We start from the raw sequence: 6,000 nt of genomic DNA on the forward strand, positions 1-6,000 counted from the left end.
CAGCAATGTGTAATAGAGCAGGGAGGTGCCCATCTCCCTGAATAGAGTATCTGATGTACACCTTGTACTAGAGTAGTTTGTGTAATTCTGCCTTCCTAGACGGAGAAAACAACACAGCAAATAAACAAATCTCAGGAAGGGAGTGTTCAAAATGACAAGTTTCTGTTTCACTAATAACGATTTGTTTTCTTACGTGACCTCCTTTAAATTGCATCCTGGTGATGGAATCTTATGTAACTTTATAATGTGCCGATTTTTACAGACTATCAATTGGGCAGGAGCCATGTGCAACATGCAGGACACAAAGAGAATAATGAGAATGGTCTGTGACCTTTGACCAAAAATTGCATTTAATAGCTCAGTGATCTTATTTCTCGCATCCTGCTACAGTAGGTACTAACAATGCTTTCATGGGCAATAAACATACAGAGATGTAGCAACAGGAAAAGTTCGGTGATTTTTTTTTTTTTTTCCGACAATACAGTATTCATTACTTGGTTGAGTGGCTGTCCTATTGTAGCGTAAAACACTACATTAACCCGTTGAGGTCAGTTTGATTTGATTTTTGTTATTTGATTTTGGTTTGATTTTGCTACATTGTACAACACGCATTTCCCATAGAAGCTTGCCTGAGTATACTCGGGACTCGTCCTAACGGGTTAAAAAACGAATGCACACCTAGTTTGTATGCCACAATATTACTGCATGTCCATCCAGAACTGAAGTTTTCAGTTTGCTGTCCTCAGCAACTGAAAAAGAAAGGACACACATGATTGATGAGGGTATGTCCGCAGTCATGTACAAATTTGTACAGTATGTAGAATTTGAACCAAATTCACACAGTGCCTTCCCAATGTACACAGCTCTACTGGTATGCTACGTGTGCATTGTATGTAACTGAAACAATGTGGAAAACAATATTAACAAGCCTACTGACACCATGTCACAAACTTTCACAAGAAAGCTACGCTGTTGTGTTACAATCAGTACGTACATTGTACTAATACTCATGTAATATTACACTGTACAGTCATGACATTGTACACCAAGTTCTTGGTGGGCAATACACATACACAACATGCGTTAAAACTGACTCAATACCAGCTCGGATTAAGGATTTTACCTGAGAGGCCTACATACACTTGATAGTTCATACACAGTGAACACCCTGTTATATGTAGGCCTTCAGTGTGTATACCTTGCGTGAGATCAAAAAACACAACAAAATCTGCTTTGATAGATGTAGTAGACTCCTACTATGCAATGTACTGTCATTCAATTTTACCCCTAAACAAGGTAACAAAACATCAGGCAATCCACGAGTATTTTGAAGACCATACAACTTGTACCTCCAATATATCACATATCAATAGGAGAAATCAAACAAACATACCAGTAGAAAGTTCAGTCTCAAGATAAAAAGAAAAGAAAAAATAAAGAAGATCCAATTAATGTGGGATTTTTGAAGGAGAAAAGATAATATTGCAAGATAAATTTGATTTCTCGTTCAAAGGAAAAAAGTCAGGATAAGATTATTTACGATGATAATCTACTATGAAAATGTATCATTTAAATAAAATTATTATTAATTAATTATTATGCAACTTGCATTTAATTATAAGTATTTATAATGTGAATATTCATCTGTGATTCTTTCCATCTCCCTCAGTTTGTTGCCATTTCATTTCATTTCGCAGAGAAAGTCTCCAATGTCGCATGAATCTTTTGTAGAACATCCAATGTGTGTTAACTTTCTTCCGTCTATCATGCTCTTTGTATGAAGGCGATGCTGGCAGTCTGGCAAGAGCCTAGGATTGCTTTCACACCAGTCAAGAAATGTAATTTTAATGCTGAATTACAAATTTCACATTTGAAAGATTATTCAAATACATGTAATTGTCTGGTCACATGACCAAAGAAGGTTATGCGGATCCTGAAGTTTTTAATTTCTGAGCGAGGAGGGGGAAAGTGTGGCTTCTTCCACAACTCCCCTCGGTCACTCATGAGGAAAAATAGTGCATGCTTTGACTGCAGTGCAAGCATTTGGGGAGTGTGGCTTTTCTGCCGAAGTGGTTAAAAGGTCACCATAAGCTGCACAGCCCAAATCTTAAAGGACAAGTTCACCTTCATAAACATAAGGATTGAGAAAATGCAACAATATTAGTAGAACACATCAGTGAAAGTTTGAGGAAAATTGGACAATCGATGAAAAAGTTATGAATTTTTTAAATTTTTGTGTTGGAACCGCTGGATGAGGAGACTACTACAGCTTTTGAGTCATATGCGTACAACAGTATAAAGAAAATGTAAAAGAAAATTCAACATATTTTTACTTTTTTTCGCATAATAAAAGAGAACTTGACTTGCCTCTTTCTAAAGGCAGGGGGAATAATATTACCCATAACATTTGTCGGTAACGAGGCAGGGGAATGTGTACTTTTTTCAAAAGATGGAATTTTGTGAAATTCTCTGTATATTTTCCTTATATTGTTGTACGCATGTGACATCTAAGTTATTCATACACTGCAGTAGTCTTCTCATCCAGCGGGTACTGCACAAAAACTTCAAAAATTCATAACTTTTGAACGGATTGTCTGATTTTCCTCAAACTTTCAATGATGTGTTCTACTAATATTGCTACATTCTCTCAATCCTTATGTTTATGAAGGTGAACTTGTCCTTTAACTTGGAAGTCAATCTGTTCATACATCTGTTACGTTCTGTATTCTGGCAAACTGTGATTGGAAAACACCTCCGGACCATCAATTAAAAACATGATTGAGATTTACAATTCAAATCACCCTCCATGATTCCAGTTTGTCTTCACAAGGCAATTTGAATCATGATACAAGCTTGTATCATGATTCTAGTGATTTACATCGTTACAATCATGTCTCAAATTACAATGTACATGACATGTATCCAGGCGATTACCCCCCTCCCCCCCCCCCCCCCCCCCTGCTAAATACTGGTTAGTGATATGGTTAGAGTAAAGATTAGGGTTAGGGAGAGGTTTAGGATTACATTGTAGGAGTTTGGGTTAGGGTAATAGGATTAGGCTCAGGATTAGGATTAGGATTAGGGCCAGGGGAAGGGTCCAGGGCAATTGCCCATGGGGTAATTCCCAACCTACTGACAGGCTATCCAATCACCTGTTCCTTTTCAAAGAGTCATCATTGATCATATTGCTGAAAAAAAAAATGTGGATGATGCCACACAGAGCATAAATCAAATCAATCAATTCAATTTCATCATCCATTCACGTACATACATTGTACACATTGTATGTACAATCAATTCTTCAATCTGTTGGAATCTAATTTGTGTGCATTATTTAAGAAAAAGCATTAAAAATGTTAAATTTTGTCATAAATGAAGCAAACTTTAAGTTAAACTTCATAGTGCATTGCTGGTTTGTTTGCATCATTCACTCTTTGCGTCCAGCCAGAATTACAGTTTTACTCTGTATGTACAATGTAATAGAACACAGACAGGCCCTACGCTAAATTTCAACGCAATGCAAAACGACAAAGTCACAGGTGCAAACTGGGCTCCTAGCCTAGGTAGGTGTGGACACTTATTTTGATAATTACTGTCAGCTGCCATGCAGGTGACATACAGCTGAGATCTGACGCAATTTACACATTTGCCGATCATCGCAAAACTCTCCATTGCAGTTGACCAGCGGGAGGGACAGGAAAAGAAGCAGCCTACCGTTTAATAATGCCAACTGTCGCGGCTTATCAACTCGCTCAAAACTGCGCCCAGGCGGAGAAGTGGCACAGTGGAACCAATGATGGGCCTGTTCCTTCCTTCCAAATCATTGATAATTTCCCGTACATCCCTTTATGAGACTGGGCAAACGATGCCAAGTGTGACAGGCACACTTCACTGCTACTTGGGGGTGGGAGGGATTGCAATTATATGCCATCTGGGCCAGTTACAGCAACTTATCTATTTTTGACCAAGAAGTGAAAGTTTCAGGGTTTGATTTTCTGTTTATTTTCTTCACTTCCCAGAATAGTATTACAATGAAAAGACTACAAGACTTCTGTCATATTTTTCAGGTAAATTTGTGGTTGATTGTTCATTCAGATGTACGATATTAAATAGTTGTGCGTGTTTGTTTTTTTTCTCTCATTCTTACTATTTTCCTGTAGATAGTGCAGAGGGAAACATACTGTAGAGGAGTCAGATCTCCATATTTCTTAGAATTTTTGTTTCAATCATAATCAAAAGTTACATAATACCACACTGCCTGCCAGTACTTTCTCTGAATGTGAATGTTTGTTTTTAAAGAACATCTCCCACAAATCTCTTACATTTCACAAGATACAGAATGTACATCTACTGTGCACTGTGTACAAAGAAGCTCATTTCAGCATTTGAAGCAAAAAACACTTGGGTCATGGATAATATGAGCCAGATACTTTTTTATATTCTTTTTCTTCATTCTACTTAGGATTCTCAATAAGATACACTGTACAGTGTTGATATCAATACTTTAAGAATGATCACTGATAAAAAAAAAAAAAAAAATAGTACAACTGTACATTGTACATTGTACATTGTACAGTATGTGAACTTTAATAATCTCCTCGTAATGTTTACCATTTCATACACTCCTCAATGTACAGATGAAGATGAAGTACCACATTCATGAAACTTTTATTGCAATGTCAATGGGAACTCTTTACATTCTCTGAGCAGGGATGATATTGAGGTTTGTTGAAAACAAATGGAAATTAAAATTTTCAGGTGATTTTGATACATCTGTATGGAAAAACCAAAGTGTATTGTCTTGAGAGGAAAAAAATCTGAAATCAGATTTAAATCTACAGAATGTCATGCCTGTCCGTGACAGCAGCACATCATTAATATTGCAGACTTTTCATCCTCAATTGTAACAAGACTAAAGATAATTAGGGCCCGAATTCACGAAGGTGGTACAATTGAAACCATGGTTTAACCACGGACAAAGACCGTTGTTTTGTATGGGGCGCCAAGTGTCGCATGGCCTATTACGTTTACAAAATCAGTCATTTCGTCGACAAAATGTTCGTTTCGAAATGTTAACATTACAGTCACTGTACGTCGATGAAATGACAGATATCAGAAAAATCTGAAAAGGAAATCTCACAATTGTTGTGTACAATGTAAATCATTTATGTGTCTATAGAATCTACGACACGATAGATTTATTAATGTCAATCCACTGCATAGACCTACACATGTAACGGGTTTAGGTCGTAGTTTTCTCACTTTCAGTTTCACTCATTCAGTTTCAAGGAAAAATTAAAAAGTAGGCATTAATTTGATCAACAACTTTTAGCACGCGCAACCTAAACAAACAAAAAGCATTCACTCTTTACAGTCATTCATCCATTAAATTCAAAATAATGAAAAGCCAAATTTCCTAAACTACTACAAATGTACTTTCAATGTATATCACTTCAACTTGGTAAAGCACCACTGCAATTCATGAATTGCACTGGCAATATGTAGCCCGACCAGACGCCGCCGTGCACAGCGATTGGGCTGTGCATACAAATGTAGTGAACTTTTTAGATCTGTACTGGCAAAGAACAATTTCTATTCTATTCACTCAACTTACCACTCTTCTCGTTGGATCAAGCTATCAAGGAGTTACAGTTATCACAGAGTAATAGCTCCTTGGTTGAGTCGGAGTCTTTATAATCTAGTCCTGTTACAATCAGTCAAATTACTGGCTCATTACTAAACGATGGAATAAAGATGTTCATTGTCATCGCAGTCTTCACAGCCGTGGTGATCGGTGAACAAAAACTTCGACTTTACCATGTTTATGTAAAGGCAACTGCGTTCTCAACGCCCTGGGACTGAAGAATACCGTCCTTTTTAATCATCGCTATTCAAAATGATGAGAGAGCAGCGTTGGACGTTATTACTGATCAAGGTCTCTTTATCGATTCAATGAATTCAATCACGTACGTTGACGGTGTTTGCTCCTCCTAGCTTTAT

The 6,000-nt window shown here is 37.1% G+C and overlaps 1 protein-coding gene across 1 annotated transcript in view; it reads right to left on the bottom strand.

Annotated features, from left to right (window-relative positions):
* Positions 1 to 6,000, bottom strand: part of LOC139719175 (uncharacterized) — a 68,529-nt gene extending 62,529 nt beyond the window's left edge. The window contains exon 1 of the mRNA XM_071630607.1: positions 5,615 to 6,000. The gene's annotated coding sequence lies outside the window, so the exon portion shown is untranslated. The remainder of the gene's footprint in view (positions 1 to 5,614) is intronic.

This window comes from Diadema antillarum, unplaced genomic scaffold (genome assembly GCF_040938485.1).
Source record: "Diadema antillarum isolate AM-2024a unplaced genomic scaffold, OU_Dant_1.0 scf00000106, whole genome shotgun sequence".
Lineage (NCBI taxonomy): Eukaryota > Metazoa > Echinodermata > Echinoidea > Diadematoida > Diadematidae > Diadema > Diadema antillarum.